General features: G+C 44.2%; 1 pseudogene; it reads right to left on the bottom strand.

The window, feature by feature from the left end:
* Positions 1–425: 425 nt before the first annotated feature.
* LOC132110036 (uncharacterized) lies at positions 426–2,155 on the bottom strand (annotated as a pseudogene).
* Positions 2,156–17,970: the final 15,815 nt, after the last annotated feature.

Here is a 17,970-nt window from a genome sequence, read left to right as displayed (position 1 = left end):
GTATGTTTTGTGTGTTGTGTTGTGGGTACAGATGACCAAAACAGCACATTCTGGCATGTCAGTGCGTGGGATGATGCGTTCTTGGTCAGGGGCTGCAGGCGTCAGCTGGACTGAGTGGGTGTTGCTATTGTTTGATGATGCAACAGCTAGTTCATTAGTTAGTGGTTGAAAAACAGTGTTCTGTGTGCTTGGTTACGTTGCGGAGACGTGGGGAGTGGTGTTGGTTTCAGGCATAAGGTTTAGTCATGCGGTGTCTGGTTTATCCTTCTTGTCTTCCTTGTGAGGTTTCTTTTGAAGGAACTCTCTCAGTATACTCAGAAGTTCTGCAGCTTCGGACATGGCTGCACTTTCCTTGTTAGATGTTGGTTCAGCCTTGAGTTTCCAAGCATCACTTCGAGAGTGTTCCCCCTCCCGGCTTTCTGGGCTTGGTGTTCTGGAGGCTTGAGGTCGGCTATTTCTGGGTCGCCGGCCGGCTTCCCAGGTGGCCCCCCCCTTTTGGTTGTGGGAGGGGCGAGGCCGGTCCCAGGATACTCCAGAGCGGTCGTTCTGGTGCCTCGGACGGGCACCACCACCGGCGACCGCGCTGCCCTCTGCTGGCTTGGAACGGTCTTGACTCTCGGTTGCTGGGTCTATAACTGTGGTGCTGTTGGGCGCCCTCTAGGGTCAACTCTGAAGAGGACTCAGAGACAGGGCAAATAGTTGGGTGTTTTACAGTCTTTTCTGACACAGTCTTTTGTTTGGTGTAAGCCTTATGTGTTAAATCACGTAACTGTTGCGTTGACATGCTACGCGGGCACGCTAACACTCCCAAATGGTGGCTGACAGTAGGATGGAGGTTTCGAAGAAACAAAGTTCGGAAGTTAACGTCTTCCTCCATGCCTGGTTCATTTCTTGCTCCGAAGTAGGCACGTCGCAGTCGGTTATAGAAATTTGGTGGAGTTTCAAGTCGACCTTGCTTGAGGTCCATTGCGGTTACTAGCCCTTGGTCTGATTCTGGATCAGAGAATTCACGCACCAAAGCTTTTCACAGTTGCTGGTAGTCTGCTTTGACAGTCTCTGGTTGACGGTCTAAGGAACTGCGTACCTCACGACTGGACGTAATTCTGAGCAGGTACAGCTTGTCCCAAGTGGTTACGTTGGTGACAGTTTGTAAGTGAAAGTCTATATCTTGTAAGTAAGTGTGAATGTCGTGGCCTCCTGCAGGATCTGGGTTGAACGTAGGGATGTTTCTAGCCAGCTTGTCCAGTTCTTTGGGAGTTATGGGTCCGTGGCCGGTGACCCGGACTTTCTGGAAGGGTTTTCCCTCCCCTACTGCTGACAGGGGTTCGTGGAGGCTGGCTGGTGACATTTTGAGAAGCAGGCTTTCACCCCCTTTTTCAGCTCGAAGTTCTTGGCTGAAAGGCTGGGGTTCACTGGCCAGGGGAAACTCTGTGGAGTGTGTTTCCTCTTTCTGTTCACTTTGCAGTTTATAAGAATGTTTCAGTTCTCTGTGAACCATGTCAAGTTCATCTATTAGAAAGTCTTTACGCTGCGTAAGGTCATGGATTTCAGCTCGGGCCATTTTCAGGTGATTTTCATAGGCCTTAGCTTTAGCATCTCTTTCTTTCAGTTCGATTTCAGCCCTTTCAAGGAGGGCTTCACCTTGTCGGAGCTTTGCCTCGAGTCCCTCTCGGGCTTCTCTCTCCAAATGTTCTCTTTTGTCTGTGTCCAGACGAAGATTCTCCAGGGCATTTTGAAGTCTTTCCACTTCTTTTTGTAGCTCTGGATCTGTGGCGTTCTCTTTCTCGTGCTGGTCTTGGGTCTCGAGAAGCAGCTGATCTAGACGACTCTGGGTGTGGGCCTGATGCTTTAGGGCGTCCTCTGCCTGAAGTCTTAGAGCCGTGGCTTCCTGCTCCAGCTCGTGGTTGCTCTTTTCGCTGATCCGTGCCTGGGCGATGAGGAGGTGAGCCAAGATCCCTGTGATCCTGGCGAGTTCTTTCTGCGAGTAACTCTGCGTCGGATCGTTTGCCATCAGCTGGTCCATCTCAGTGTCCAGTTGTCTCTGGCTCAAGTGCTGCAGGTCACAGGTGTCCTTGGGCAGGAAGGAGGTCGTCATCGTCTCCAGCCATGTTGTTAGCTGGTCCCAAGGGACTGCGGGACTGGATGACCGCGACATCCTGGCTCACTGCGGACGAGAGAAGCACAGCACACACACAAAGAGGCCAATGCAAGTTTGTTCTCAGGTTAACGAGCTATTGTACGGGCTATGCCGTCTATACGAATTTCGGCTAACTGATGCAGACAGTTAGGCGGGTCCAATTAAGGGTCGGCCCAAAATAGAGACTTGACAGGGGGTAGCCTCGTGGGTCACCTGGTGACACCGGCTGCTCGGTTGTCGCTCTACTACTTAGCTCTCCTTGGAGTCTCTCGGTGAACTGTAAGAAACAAAATCACAACAGCATGCAAAAAGGTGAAGATGGGAAAGAGCACAGTGAAAACAAAACACCAAATAGATTGGTCTGCAATGAAATGGACTGAATAAGAACGCTGGAAGTGTTAGGTAAAGAATAAAAGGGACTAAGCCTACTACTTTTCGCAAGAGTTTCTGCTAGGGCCTACAGAACGTGTGGCTATGGGAATAAGAGACCTAGGAAAAGGGTGTGGCTTAGAGAGGAAAATGGACCAAACACTTAACATATATATCTGGGGGAATATCTAATATTCTGTGCCTTATAATAAATGGATAGGTTTTATCAAATTTGGTTCACCTGGTGGAAACCAGCGGCACAGTCAGCCTCCCTAGCGCTCCCAAACACTCAACCGCAGTGTCACTGGCCCTCCGTTACTCTGGCGCTGCGCCCTCTCAAACAGCTTGGGACTTTTAACACAACCGGGCAACACCAAGATGTCAACCGCCAGACAGCACTACAAAATTGGGCTGTTCCCCAGAACCCTCTCTTAAAAAGAGAGTGGCCCCGATTTAGGCCCAGGTTTAGGTACTAGTCCCAGAGATTGCGTCGTGTGTCGGCTGGACTGATTGACTACCGTTGGAGTGCCAAATTGCTGATGTCTTCCACTGCGTGCCGCAACGGACAGAGATAAGAGGAACCGAGTTTCACTCACAGCCAGTGTTGGTAACGCCAGTCGGCCCCCTTGCTCACTGGAAACCTGAGATGACTGTCCAATCACCAAGGGAGTTCTACAAATCCAATACACAAAGGATGAACAAAGGAAACTTAAACTGAATTAAGGTTTGTTTTGTTTAATCATCAACTGAGTAAATATATATATGTAGAAATGAGAGGTAACAGCTTTACCTAATAATGATAAAACAACGAAAAGGAATTATGATGATGGTAATTATCAAAATAACCTAAGCCAAAAGAGAGAAGGAAAAGACAGGAATGAAACACGGGAGAAGTAGTAGCTGGTTTTGACCACAAGGGGGCGTACTCCCTCTCTGTGCCTAACCTGGTGAGCAGAAAACTTAATTCAAATTAAAAATTCAAAACTGGTTTAAATTGAAATTTAAAATAAGCATGTAAGAAGAATTAAAATGAAAATCTGAATAACATCCTATAATAACCAATGGTAACAGTAAGGTATCATTAATAATTATGAAATTAATCAAACTGGGTAAAAGTAGACATAAGCAATTCAGAACAGAATTGAACAGAGAGAGATCAGAGAGCTGCAGGCTGTGATCTGACTTAACAGGTGACTTCCACTAGATGGCTTACTTCCTTCTAAGTGGGTTAATCAGTGGTTGGCCTGAGACACTTAATTTTCACTATTAAACAATAAAATTCTAATTCAAATCATGTTTGAACCAAATTCAAAGTAAATGTGAACAAAGGCAGGCTAAAAAAAAAAAAAGAAAAAAAAAAAAAAGTCTAATACTGAAATAATATTTGCACGAACAAAGCTGTAAATGCAAATAATTATTGAGAATTTAGACAGCTAATTCAATAAATCGCAGGGAAATAGAGATGAGTAATTAGAGCGCCTTATCTGAAACGGCCACGAGATGGCACTCATGCAAGCTGGAATCAGAAGACAGGGCAACTTGAAACTTCTAAACAAATGACCCCCCCTCTGGTGTTTAGTCAGCGGAATTACAGCCAATTTCAATATTACTTAGAATCTGATCGTTTGTCAGGTTGATTTTCTTCATCAAAAATCTCAAATAACAAACAAAGGTTTTATGACCCTAGAGGTGCTATATTAAACGGCGTGTGAGACAGGAACCTTTCACTGACAAACACACGACTGTTAACAACAGGTTTTGTCCATCTGTTGACTCCCATAAACATTTAACCAAATAGCACTTATGATTTAAATGTTTTAGGTTTACAATCGGGTAGCAAAGCCAATTTTAGACCAGGAGTTTTTATCGTTTATTTTTGAATATCACTGTGGTTCACCACGAATTCAATAACGATATTTAATAAACAAGGCCTTTTTAACTGAATCAGAGGAACATCGCTCATGTTCAGATTTAATTATTCATATTAAAATGTTCTCACTGCAGAGAGATCTTGGTCTTTCTTAACAGGAGACTTTTAACATTATACTGCAGTTTAACTTTATTAAAATAACAGTGACTATAGGTATTTCTAGAGACTGTTAGTGCTGAACAGCTGGCTTTGTGCCGAATGAGTTCGCTCGCAGCGCGACTTAACTCACAATTCAAAAATGCGCATACATAATATTAACATCCAAAAATAGGCATGAATATGACAATGAATATTGCTCACAAAAACAAAGTTTGAACGCTGCCCAAATTAAACTCCACCATAAAATATGTAGCAACAATCACTTTCTGGGGAATAATTAACTCAAATGAAGTGAATATTCATGAGTCTATGAATATGTGCTTATTGCTTACAAATATTAAATTACCCAAAGAGGTAATATTTAATCATTTGAAGGTAACCTTTACTAGAATTAATTTAAGTTAATCTAGACAATCTGTTCGTCCCGCGAACTGGAAGCTGGACTTCCTTATCAAAATTCAATAAAAATACCCTTCTTACAAACTCCAAGAAATATTCATCTTCTGATCAGGAAAAACAATATTTTCTGTTTCTGTACTATTTAGATTACTAAAATCAATCTATAGAAAACAAAGCTTGTAGCTTAGATCACACGATTCAGGGACTTTGATCTCAATGAGCAATAAAACAGTTCAATTCAAGCAAATTATGGTATTTAATAAAAACAGACTAAAGAGTCAATAACTACACTTCACACGGAGTAAATATGAGTATATAGCAAAACAAACAGTACAATTTAAACAAGATAAACGAACAGGAATAGTAATGAGAAATGAGAGAGAGAAAGTGGAGAGAGAGAGAGAGTGAAATCTCAGCGTGACACTATTCAAACAGTTAACTTTTCAAGAGACCCCAAGTCATTGAATAATTTCACAAACATGGAATAGCCTGGACAACCTTAAACAGCAATTTGAAGTTGCGATATAAGAAAGTACTTGCTTTGATCTGGCTCTTGTGTGTAGCTCAGTTCAAATTGTCAGTCGGTGCGGCTTCAGCGTCGTTCTTTCCAGAGCAGATGATGCGTGAGCTCGATGGTTAACACGAAGGTAAACTTTGCCAAAAGATGATTAGAAGTTCGTTTGGCTCGTGAAGACAATTGAACAAAGTCAAATATCAGAAGACAACGAAGAAAACTAAAATGAAACGAAAAGTAAAGAAGAACAAACGAAGAACAAACGGAGAAACTTCTTGAAGTCCGGTTGCGAAGCTGAGAACCCCCTCTTTCTCTGGCGGAATGCCAAGAACACCGGCTTCCCTTTGTTTTTATGTAAAAGTAGGTTTACACCTATTTTTCCGTATGAACCAATGAAGTGTAAGAAACTGAGGCGGGAAAAATCTTCTTTGTTTGCTGATTTCCGCCCACTGGTCTAATTTATGGCGATGACAAAATTAAACATTTTTCCTAAGCAAGATTGTTCCTCTGAAACAATGCATCTTTTTGTAATTTGCTGTCAAGATTCGTTACAGTCATGTTTTTAGGATTATCCAGACACCAAAAACTATGATTTTGCAAATCACGTATACAGAGATACAGAGTTTTTCCTAACTACATGCATATAAAGTTTGATTAAACACACAGTAACATTTATATATTCCACTATGCCACATACATACATTTGAGCACAAAAAGGGCGACATTAAAAATACATTTAGAGGTAGTTTTATGGAAACAGGCCCATGGCTGGCCAAAATGCTCGTGCCTGTTACTGAATGTTTGTGTGTCCGTTCTGTGGAATGTGTGGTCGCGCCGTGAGTGAAAAGGGCGGGTGTTTGTTCTTCGTTCGAATGTTCGATCTAGTATCTTCTGGATAGTCTCAGAGGCGTTATAATTCTCATCCACGCCAGGATGTTGCCGTCATGGTGGCGTCCGGGTGGTGAGTTATGTTGGAAGATGTCGTAAAACGAAAGTCCGTTGTATTTTCTTTAACTCACATTCTGGTCTTTGAGTGCAGAATGTGTTAGAGAGTCAGGATTCATTCATATGGACCAGATGGTTGAATACCATCCGCTCATTGGGGTTACACACGCCACAGAGGATAAAAAGTAATGTTTTGATTTATTGAATTTTCCAGTTAATTTAGGATAAGGTCTACAAAAAGGGCTACTGTGAAGTAAAATATCTTCTGTTAATTTCTCTTTGAACACTTTTAAGTTTGAAAAAGGATTTGAAGAAACTCGTTGTCACGTAAGACAGAAACAGGATGTAAATGCAAGGTTTATTATAAGTTTATTATAATATGGCACAAAGATCAGAAATGACAAAGTAGCACAGCAGCACAGGCGGGCGGACACAAGGCAGAGTGGAATGGTGACGCAGGGACTACGGTGGCCAACGGATGGTGGTGCTCAGTCCAGTGATGATCCCTCGAATGAATCCCGGTGCGTGAATAGTCCTTGTGACGGTGCTTGGTGATCCAGTGCTGAGTGAAGATCCAGGGAAGAACGACGACAACAAGGGGACTACAGCAGAAGACTACAGACACGGGAACAGGTACAGGAACACACCAGGGAGAATAACGATCTGACAACATGAAACACAGGTTACTGAACTTATAAAGGGAACAAACAATTGAAACCAGCTGGTGCTGCTGATCATCGCTGATCAGTGACCACACCCACAGACACACACACACACACACACAACAGCACGCTAGACGAGAGAGTGAGAGTGAATGAATGAACCGTGACAGTACCCCCCTTCCCTAAGAACGCCTCCTGGCGTTCCCAGACGGACTTACCTGACGATTGTAATCATCGATCAGAGAGTGATCCAGAATGTCTCTAGCAGGAACCCAACTTCTCTCCTCCAGACCGTAACTCTCCCAGTCCACCAGGTACTGGAATCCGCGTCCCCTCCTTCTCGAGTCCAGAATCCGATTAACCAAATAAGTAGGTTCCCCATCTACGAGACGCGGCGGGGAAGGAACCGGGACAGGCGGATTAATGGGTGCCCAAAACACGAGTTTAATTTTAGAAACATGGAAGGCGGGATGAATTCTCCTGTACGTAGGAGGAAGTTTAAGGCGGACTGCCACCGGACTAATGATCTTAGTGACAGGAAACGGGCCAATGAATTTGGGAGCACGTTTATTAGACACGGAGCGGAGAGGAATGTTCTTAGTAGAAAGCCACACCTTTTGACCAACGACGTATACGGGAGGCTTTGACCGGTGGCGATCGGCCTTGGCCTTGGTGCGCACCCCCACTTGGAGAAGAGTCTCACGGGCTCTAGTCCAAGTGTGGTGACACTTCTGGACGAAGGCGTGAGCGGAGGGACCGCGACTTCGGATTCCGTACTGGCAAAAACTGGTGGCTGGTAACATAAACTACATTCAAATGGAGTAAGGCCTGTGGATGACACTGGTAATGAATTGTGGGCGTACTCCACCATAGAAAGTTGTTGGCTCCAAGAGGAAGGATTCTTGGAAACCAAACATCGCAACACTCTCTCCAGATCTTGGTTGGCCCTCTCAGTTTGACCATTGCTTTGGGGATGAAACCCCGAAGAGAGACTAACAGTCGCCCCCAATAATCTACAAAATTCTTGCAAAAATTTGGACACAAATTGGGGACCCCTGTCGGAAACCACGTCCATCGGGAGGCCATGTAAACGAAAGACGTGATCTACGACAGCCACCGCTGTTTCCTTGGCTGAAGGTAATTTGGGCAAGGCGATAAAATGAGCCGCTTTCGAGAACCGGTGCACGACCATCAAAACGACAGTCTTGCCCTGGGAGGGCGGGAGGGCGGTAATAAAATCTAGCGCAATGTGGGACCAGGGTCTAGAAGGGACTGGCAGCGGTTGGAGTAACCCATCAGGGGGTCGGTTGGAAGTCTTACCAGTGGCGCAAACCGAACAAGCCAAAACAAAACTGCAGATGTCAGGAGCCGTTAAGGTCCACCAGAATTGTTGCTTAACCAAAAAACTGGTGCGACTTACTCCTGGATGACACGCTATACTGGAGCAATGACCCCACTGAATGACTTCAGACCGATACTCCTCAGGCACGAATAACCGGTTCGGTGGGCAATCGGGCGGAGGCGTTATTCCTTCTAAGGCCTTCATGACCTTCGATTCGACCTCCCATCTGAGAGTGGAGACCACTAATGTCTTGGGTAAAATACACTCTGGAGTGGACGGGCGTTCGGAATGGTCAAAAATACGAGATAAAGAATCGGGTTTGATGTTCTTGGAACCCGGGCGGTACAAAAGAGAAAAGTTAAAACATCCGAAAAAAAGTGCCCACCGAGCCTGCCTAGAGTTGAGTCTTTTAGCGGTTCGAATATATTCTAGGTTCTTGTGATCAGTCCAAACGATAAAAGGTACCCCTGACCCTTCTAACCAGTGCCGCCATTCCTCCAGTGCTAACTTGACTGCCAACAACTCTCTGTTACCAATGTCATGGGAAGGGAAGTTGTGGCCTAATGGTTAGAGAGTCGGACTCCCAATCGAAAGGTTGTGAGTTCGAGTCCCGGGCCGGCAGGAATTGTGGGTGGGGGGAGTGCATGTACAGTTCTACATGTACAGTTCGATGCCTTGAGCAAGGCATCGAACCCCCAACTGCTCCCCGGGCGCCGCAGCATAAATGGCTGCCCACTGCTCCGGGTGTGTGCTCACAGTGTGTGTGTGTTCACTGCTCTGTGTGTGTGCATTTCGGATGGGTTAAATGCAGAGCACAAATTCTGGGTATGGGTCACCATACTTGGCTGAATGTCACTTCACTCACTTTTTCACTTATAATTACGTTCGGCAGGTGATAAACGATGAGAAAAAAACGCGCGTCTGAGGCAGAACGTTGGGAAAGAACTGCTCCTACCCCCACCTCTGATGCGTCGACCTCCACCACGAACTGACGTGATGGATCAGGGGCAACGAGGATGGGAGCCAAAACGAAGCGGCTCTTGAGTTTGGCAAATACAGCTTCTGCTGTATCAGACCACCTGAACTTCGTTCTGGGGGAGGTCAAGGCAGTCAGAGGAGCGACTAGTTGGCTGAAGTTACGAATAAAACGTTGATAAAAATTGGCGAATCCCAGAAACCTCCTTACGGGAATCTGGACTTGGCCAATCTATCACAGCCTTAACCTTGTCAGGATCCATACGCACTCCCTCAGACGAGATGATGTACCCTAAAAAGGGGACGGACTGTGCATGAAAAACTCATTTCTCCGCCTTGACAAAAAGCCCATTCTCTATCAACCTCTGAAGCATTCGTCTGACGTGCTGAACGTGTTCCTGGAGAGAGGAGGAAAAGATCAATATGTCATCCAGGTAAACAAATATGAATTGATCAACCATTTCTCTCAGCACGTCATTGACGAGTGCTTGGAAGACTGCGGGTGAGTTGGATAGCCCGAAGGGCATAACCAAGTATTCAAAGTGCCCCCTGGTGGTATTAAATGCGGTCTTCCATTCATCTCCCTTCCTTATGCGAATCAAATGATAAGCGTTACGTAAATCCAATTTTGTGAAGATGATGCTCCCTGTAATCGTTCGAAAGCTGAAGACATCAACGGCAAAGGATAAGTATTCTTTACCGTGATGTTGCTCAACCCTCGATAATCAATGCACAGTCACAGAGACCCATCCTTCTTCCCCACAAAAAAGAACCCCGCCCCCGCTGGAGATGAGGAAGGTCTAATGAATTCGGATGCTAGAGAATCAGAAATACATTTCTCCATAGCCTCCCTCTCTGGAACTGAAAGTGAATATAACTTGCCCTTAGGCGGAGACTCACCTGGTACTAAGTCTATGGCACAGTCATAGGGACGATGTGGAGGAAGAGAAGCAGCCCGAGACTTACTGAACACTTCTCTCAGGTCCTGGTACTCTTCGGGCACGTTAGATAAATTCACTGCCTCCTCCTGAAAAACAGACACAGGTACAGACGAACACGCAGACACTAGACATGACTCATGACACGTATTACTCCACATGGATACAGAATTGTGCCCCCAATCGATTCTAGGATTGTGCTGAGTGAACCAAGGATGACCAAGTACGATAGGTGCCAGGGGTGAGTTCATGAGGAGGAATGTTATAGTCTCGGTGTGGTTGCTAGACGTGATGAGAGTAACGGGTTCTGTGGCGTGTGAAATGCTGGGAAGCTGTTGTCCATTGAGAGCATTGACAGATATCTTGTACGTGAGGGGGGTGGTAGGAATGTGAAGATGGTGAGCCAGTTCTAAATCCATAAAGTTACCCTCTGCCCCCAAATCCAGTAAGGCCTTGGTGTCGTGTGTGTGGGTTGCCCACCTTAGTCTTACCGGAAGGAGAGTAGATGATGATGGTGAGGATGAGGTCTTCTCGGTGGAGATCCCACCCGATAGTAGCCTCATAATTACTACCGGGCTTGATCCTTTTAATGGGCGTGAGTGGATGAAGTGCCCTGCCCTCCCACAGTAAAGGCACAGTCCTTGGGATCTCCGCCGTTCTCTCTCCTCCCGGGAAAGCCAAGCTCTATCCACCTGCATGGGCTCCGGGTCGGGTCGACTGACCGTATCCAGGTTCTCAGAGCGTCTGGTCTCCGTGCCGCGAAACGGATGGTCTTGTTGGAACCGGCCCATTCTGCTCAGCCGAGCATCCACTCGAAGTGCTAACTCGATCAGTCCATTGAGACTAGTGGGAAGGTCCAGCATATAAATTTCTCTCTGAATACGGTCAGCCAACCCATGCAGGAATCTGTCCGACTGCACCTCCTCGTTCCATCGGCAATCTGTAGCCAGGGTGCGGAACTGGATGGAATATTCCGACACCGAACCGTGACCTTGGCTGAGATCGGCGAGTAGTCTGGCCGCCTCCCTACCCGCCACCGCCCGATCGAAAACCCTCCTCATCTCCTCGGAGAGTGCCTGGAACGAGGCGCAGCATGGATCTTGATTCTCCCACACCGCCGTTCCCCAGAGAGCCGCCCTGCCGGATAGTAGCGTCAGCACAAACGCCACTTTGGATCGTTCCTGATTAAACGTCTGAGGCTGTAATGCAAAGTGCATAGAACATCGGGTCAGAAAAGCTCTGCAAAACTCTGGTTCACCTGAATATCCTTCTGGTGTCGGCAGTCTCGGTTCTCACCGCGGCTGCGGCTCTGGTAGAGGGGGCGGAGTTGGCGGTGTGGGTGGCGCAGTGGAAACTCTTAGCTGTTGTATCTGTTGGGTGAGCTCGGACACCTGCGTCACAAGCGCTTGGACTGCCCTTCCTGTGAGAGAGATGTTCTCCTCTTGGGTGTCCATCCTAGCGATGCTTCGAGCCGCAAACTCGTCCCACGTGGTAGCGCCTGCTACATCCATGATGGGTCGGATCGTTCTGTTACATAAGACAGAAACAGGATGTAAATGCAAGGCGTAGTTTATTATAATATGGCACAAAGATGAGAAATGACAAAGTAGCACAGCAGCACAGGTGGGCGGACACAAGGCAGAGTGGAATGGTGACGCAGGGACTACGGTGGACAACGGATGGTGGTGCTCAGTCCAGTGATGATCCCTCGAATGAATCCCGGTGCGTGAATAATCCTTGTGACGGTGCTCGGTGATCCAGTGCTGAGTGAAGATCCAGGGAAGAACGACGACAACAAGGGGACTCCAGCAGAAGACTACAGACACGGGAACAGGTACAAGAACACACCAGGGAGAACAACGATCTGACAACATGAAACACAGGTTACTGAACTTATAAAGGGAACAAACATTTGAAACCAGCTGGCGCTGCTGATCATCGCTGATCAGTGACCACGCCCACAGACACACACACACACAACAGCACGCTAGACGAGAGAGAGTGAATGAATGAACCGTGACACTTGTAAAATCATAAGTTAAGTGAGTGAAATAACTAAGTAGCCATACCGTTGAAGGTATTGCGTTATTTAAAGGTTCTGTTAAAACTTTCATCTAAAAAGGGGAGATGTAATGACATGTTATGGCCACAGTGGGGCACTGAAGATGTTTGAAGTGTAGAGTGATTACGACGGGGAAGAAGAATAAAAGTTATCTGCTTACATCCTAAAAGTAAATTGGAAAAGAAGATGGCGCCATTGTGCGTGGCTTGCCGTCTGTCACTGTCATTGCTGTGTGTGTTTTTGCTGTTTGTTTTATTTTTTGCCTGGGATGTTGACTCTCTATTGGTGTACGATCGCCAAACACTGCTGGATCTGCGATTTTCTGCTGAAAATATAGTAAAATTGGATGATGGTGGACGTGAAACTTTGCCCCCCCTCCTGGCAAGGCTCCCGGCTCACCTTTGGTGTGCCCCGGCTCCACCTTCTCGAAGTAAGCGCCGACGAAAGCGCACCCGTCGCCGGGGAAAACGCAGCGGCCGGCTGGTGAGGTTGAAGGCCCGTCTTGCATGTTGTTCTACGCATTTTTGGACTGAGTTTGGAGTCGTGCTTAGCCTCGTTATACCTCGACGCTCACTGGACCCTGTCGACGCCTGGCTGGTACCTGTCGTCGCCCCGGAAGAGGTGTTCCAGCCCCGCAGCCCCAGCTCTCCTCGTCTCCGCTGGCGCGGAGTGAATCACAGCAACTTGCGCTCTCTGTGTCGGGTTTCACACAACATCCAGTGCCGCGGACCCGCCGGTTCCGGCCAGGTTTGGGCTGGTAAATGCTAGATCTCTAGCAAATAAGACTTTTGTATTAAAGGATTTTTTCACGTCCCGAGGATTGGATTTCCTCTGTGTAACTGAGACATGGCTGAGCGATGGTGAGTCTAGCGCTTTCACTGAATTTGTACACCAAGATTGCTGCTACTTTAACTCCCCGCGAACATCTGGCCGAGGAGGAGGAATAGTGACTGTATATAAGAGTCATTATAAATGTAAACAGATTTTGTAGTCCTCCGCTTTCAGCAGCTTTGAACTGAGTTTATTTGAGATGGGTCGCCCCCACACAGTGTTGTGTGCTGTGGTCTATCGGCCCCCCAAGTACAATAAGGACTTTTTAAATGATTTTTCTGATTTTCTGGCTGAAATCATGCCTAAATATGATCGTGTTCTTATTGTTGGGGATTTTAATGTTCATGTGTGTTGTCCTGATAAGCCAATGGCAAAGGGTTTTTTAAACCTCATTGATTCTTTTAATCTTGTGCAATCTGTGTCTGGACCCACACAAGAACATGGACACACACTTGATCTTGTTTTATCATATGGTTTGCCTGTTCTTAATCTAGAGATATGTGACGCAGTGTTTTCTGACCATATGCCTGTATTATTTGAGACTGCTCTTGCCTGTCATACAGTTAAACCTCGTGCTGCTGCACGGCGCTGTCGCATTATTAACCCTTCCACTGCTGTTCAGTTCTCGGTTGCGTTCAGTCAGAACTCCATCACTCCCGAGTCTGTATTGCATACAGATGAGCTTTGCTCATGGTTTCACTCCACCTGCCAAACTGTTTTAGACACTGTGGCTCCATTAAAATCCAGGCAGCCTAAAACTAAATCTGAGCCCTGGTTAAATGGGAACCGGGGACGGGAACCGGCTTTACTGATGAAATGCGCATGACATAAAATTCAGATGGCGTCAGGTAGAGCAGGTGCAGCTATAGCTCTCTTAGCATATGGATTAGTTTTAACTTTCCTAAGACCAATTAGTACCAATACATTTTTAAATTGTGTTAAATTTAATCCTCAACATCACTATGGGAAATTACTCCCGAACAACATCGACTTTGGATACGGGAGGCATGTTTTAGCAGTGACTTTTATTTTTCCATCCTTATACTATCGGGTGAAGAAACACTCAAATCCGCCTGCTCGGCTTCGACATAGTGATGCGTTAATTATTATATTCTGTCTACTATTATCCGGAGATATTCATCCGTGTCCCGGTCCTTTTCACACTAAAATGGAACAGGACATTTCCATCATGGCGGATACGATACACACTTCAACTGTCTCACAGGTACGCACTTGTTGTGGCGAGTTATTGCGTGATTACACCCAACCAACTAACCTCCCTTTTTCTGGCGCGGCTGGCGTTGCCGTGTTTGTTCGGAGCGTTGGCGCTGGTGTCGGGGCCGCGGGGTCTGGTGTTGGTCCGGCTGGGCTGTCGCCTGGGGGTGCCTGTCTGTGTTCTGGTCCGTGCTGTGTTGGGGCGGACCGGGAGGATCGCGTCTCGGAGGGTGCTGCTGTGGATGTCGGGCTTGCCCGGGACGTCGCTGCTGATGTGGGGTGTGTGGAGTTCGGGCGGCCCGCTGATGGCTGGTTCTGTGGCCCGCCTTGTGGTCTTCGGGGGCTGCAGGGAGCGGAGTTGGGCTCAGATGCTCCTGTGGGGATCTTTGGCTCGGCGGGGTTGTCGGTGGGCTCGCTCGTGTCGGCTGAGTGCAGGAGTGGAGGAGATGCCGATCCGCGGAGGACTTCTGATCTCATTGATTTGAACTTAACATTAGATAAAATACGTGGAGTCGGGACAAAGATAAAAAGTGTAAATAAGAGAGTTATTAATCCAGCAATCTTAAAAAATAGAAAATGGAAAATATTCCGAACCCTTAATCAATCTAGAATAGTTTGGGATCCTAAAGCTAAAATGAAGGGTCTCTTAGGTGGTCATCTAAACATAAGAAGTATTAGATCGAAAATTGATCAAGTTCATCATCTCTTACTAAACTCAAATTTAGATTTCCTTTGTTTATCAGAAACTTGGCTTAACGAAAATGTTTCTACTGCATTAATTCAGGTGCCTGGTTTTAATGTTTTTAGAAAGGATCGAGAAGGTTCCAAGGGTGGTGGAGTAATGATATATATAAAGGATAGTATTCAGTGTAACGATATCAAGTGGGTGAATTGTGAGGAATTGGAATGTATTGGTTTGAACATTGTCTTATCTCCACAAATGTTGTTTACTCTCATTGTAATCTATCGTCCCCCCTCTTCTAATTGCAGTTTCTATGAAAATTTTGATACTTTACTGAAAGAATGTAATTTCAACAAGGAGGTAATAATTATGGGTGATTTTAACATTAATTGGGAAGATAAATCTACCAGGAAAAATCTTAAGCAGATTACTGACAGTTCTGATCTTAAACAATTAATTAGTGGACCTACACGAATAACTAATTCTTCTAAAAGTCAAATTGATCTGATATTTACTAATAGACCTGAGCGAATTCTGAAATCTTTTAATATGTTAACTGGTCTGTCTGACCATAATATGATTCTGGTAACTAGGAAATTAACTAAGAAGAGGTTTAGCCCATTTGTTAAAAAATGTGAATTCTTTGGGATACCAAAGTATAAACAAGAAAATTTTAAAGGTGCTATTCAGCAGATAGAATGGGGTAATCTATTATTGGGTATTGATTGTGAGGAAGATAGTGAGATTTTTACAAAAAGATTAGGAAATATTATTACTGATTATACCTGTAAATTTAATCATAGAAAGAAAAAGAATATGGTCCCGTGGATAAATGTAGATATTCTGAATGTGATGAAAATTTAAAAAAGCTAAAGCCGATTTCTTTCTCACTATGATAGAAAAAGCAAGAGGCAATCCTAGAATTATTTGGAATCAGTTAAAAAAAAATAACAGGCCAACAAAATAAAGATAAGAAAATTTTAGAACTTAAAGTACAAGGGAAATTAGTAAATAATACAGCTGAAATGGTAGAGATTTTTAATTATCATTTTGTTGATTCCGTGGAAACTATTACTCGTTGTTTTCCGCCTGCGTATACTAATGTCTGTCCAGTTACAACAGTGGAGCCTGTTTTTACAATAAGGTCTGTTAGTGACTCTGATGTTATGAGAACAATTAGATCTCTTAAGTCATCTAGAGCAAAAGATAAATATGGTATGGATGCTATTATGCTCAAAGAATCTAGTTGGACTCTAATTAAACCTATCAGTAAAGTTATTAATCTTTCAATTTCACAGGGAAAATTCCCAAGTGTTTGGAAGTCAGCAATTGTTGTTCCAATATTCAAAAGTGGAGACCCCCTTTCTATTGATAATTATAGGCCAATTAGTATATTACCCACCGTTTCTAAAATTATGGAGAAACTAGTTGCAGAACAGATTAGCAGTTATTTGAGTAGTAGTTCATTTTCAATGCATCCAATGCAGTTCGGTTTTAGAGCAAAATATTCCACGGAAACCGCAAATTGTTTTTTTATAGAAAATATTAAAACTCTATTAGACAAAGGTGGTGTAGTTGGAGCAGTGTTCCTTGATTTAAAGAAAGCCTTTGACACCGTTAATCATAGAATCCTTATGTCTAAGTTAGCTTGTTTTAATTTCTCATCACATACACTTAATTGGATAGAGTCATATCTATCAGATAGATCTCAATGTGTTAGACTACACAATCACCTATCTAATGATTTAGGTATATCAACTGATGTTCCGCAAGGATCTATCTTGGGTCCAATGCTTTTTGCTATGTATATAAATGATTTTCATCTTTCATGTCCTGGCACTAATATACAAATGTATGCAGACGATACAGTGATTTATATACATGGTAATAGTCTGACACAAGTTGCAAATGAACTTACGAATTCTATGGTTAATGTGTCGGCATGGCTAAAAGAGAATTGCTTGCAACTAAATGTGTCCAAAACAGTGTGTATGTTTTTCTCTAAGTCTAACAGTATTATTAAAGAGCCGGATGTTTATGTGTCAGGGGTGAGGCTGCAGGTAGTGCCACAATATAAATATCTGGGAATACTGATTGATTCTAAACTTACATTTAAAGCTCACGTAAAAAAGGTTTGCAAGCAGGTTAAGTTTAATCTCTATAATTTTAAGATTACTAGAGATAACATGTCATTAGAAGCAGCTAAGATGTTTATGTACTCTATGGTTCTCTCTCACATGACTTTCTGTTTAACCACTTGGTCTCAGGCGAGTTCAGTGACTTTAAAACCATTGGAGTCCTTATACAAACGTACACTCAAGGTCCTTGATAAGAAATCGGTATATTCTCATCATTGTCCAATACTGGAAAAATATAATTTATTGAGTTGGGAAAACACGATTAAGTATGCAAATGTATGCTTGATGTATAAAATTATTTATGGTTTATCTTCTCCCCCTCTTGGTCAGCTAGTTCGTATTAGAACAACTGATTATCGCTCTACAAGAGGTGCATTAAGACAAGACTGTATCATACCACTTAGACGAAGTAAATTTAGTCAATCTGCTTTTTCTGTTAAAGCTGCAAAAGAATGGAACACTATTCCAACAACTATAAGAGATCTAGACACTTATGCTTTATTTAGGGCTCAATTGAAGAATTGGTTAATCAGTACTCAGATCTGTCATCACTAGAATCTTATATCTGCGTATTAGATATAATATTGCTTAAAATATTATTACATCCTCTTATTGTTTGTATTTTGTTGCATTGTTTTTAATTGATCTTAAATTGTTTAAATAGATTTTTTTATTATATTGTGTAATTATTAAAATTTCTATTATGTATTCTTAATCATATTTTGTTTAGGT

The sequence above is a fragment of the Carassius carassius genome, chromosome 29 (assembly GCF_963082965.1).
Source record: "Carassius carassius chromosome 29, fCarCar2.1, whole genome shotgun sequence".
In the NCBI taxonomy this organism is placed as follows: Eukaryota; Metazoa; Chordata; class Actinopteri; order Cypriniformes; family Cyprinidae; genus Carassius; species Carassius carassius.
The sequence above is the reverse complement of the archived record's forward strand: the minus strand, read 5'-3'. Positions and strand labels throughout refer to the sequence as shown.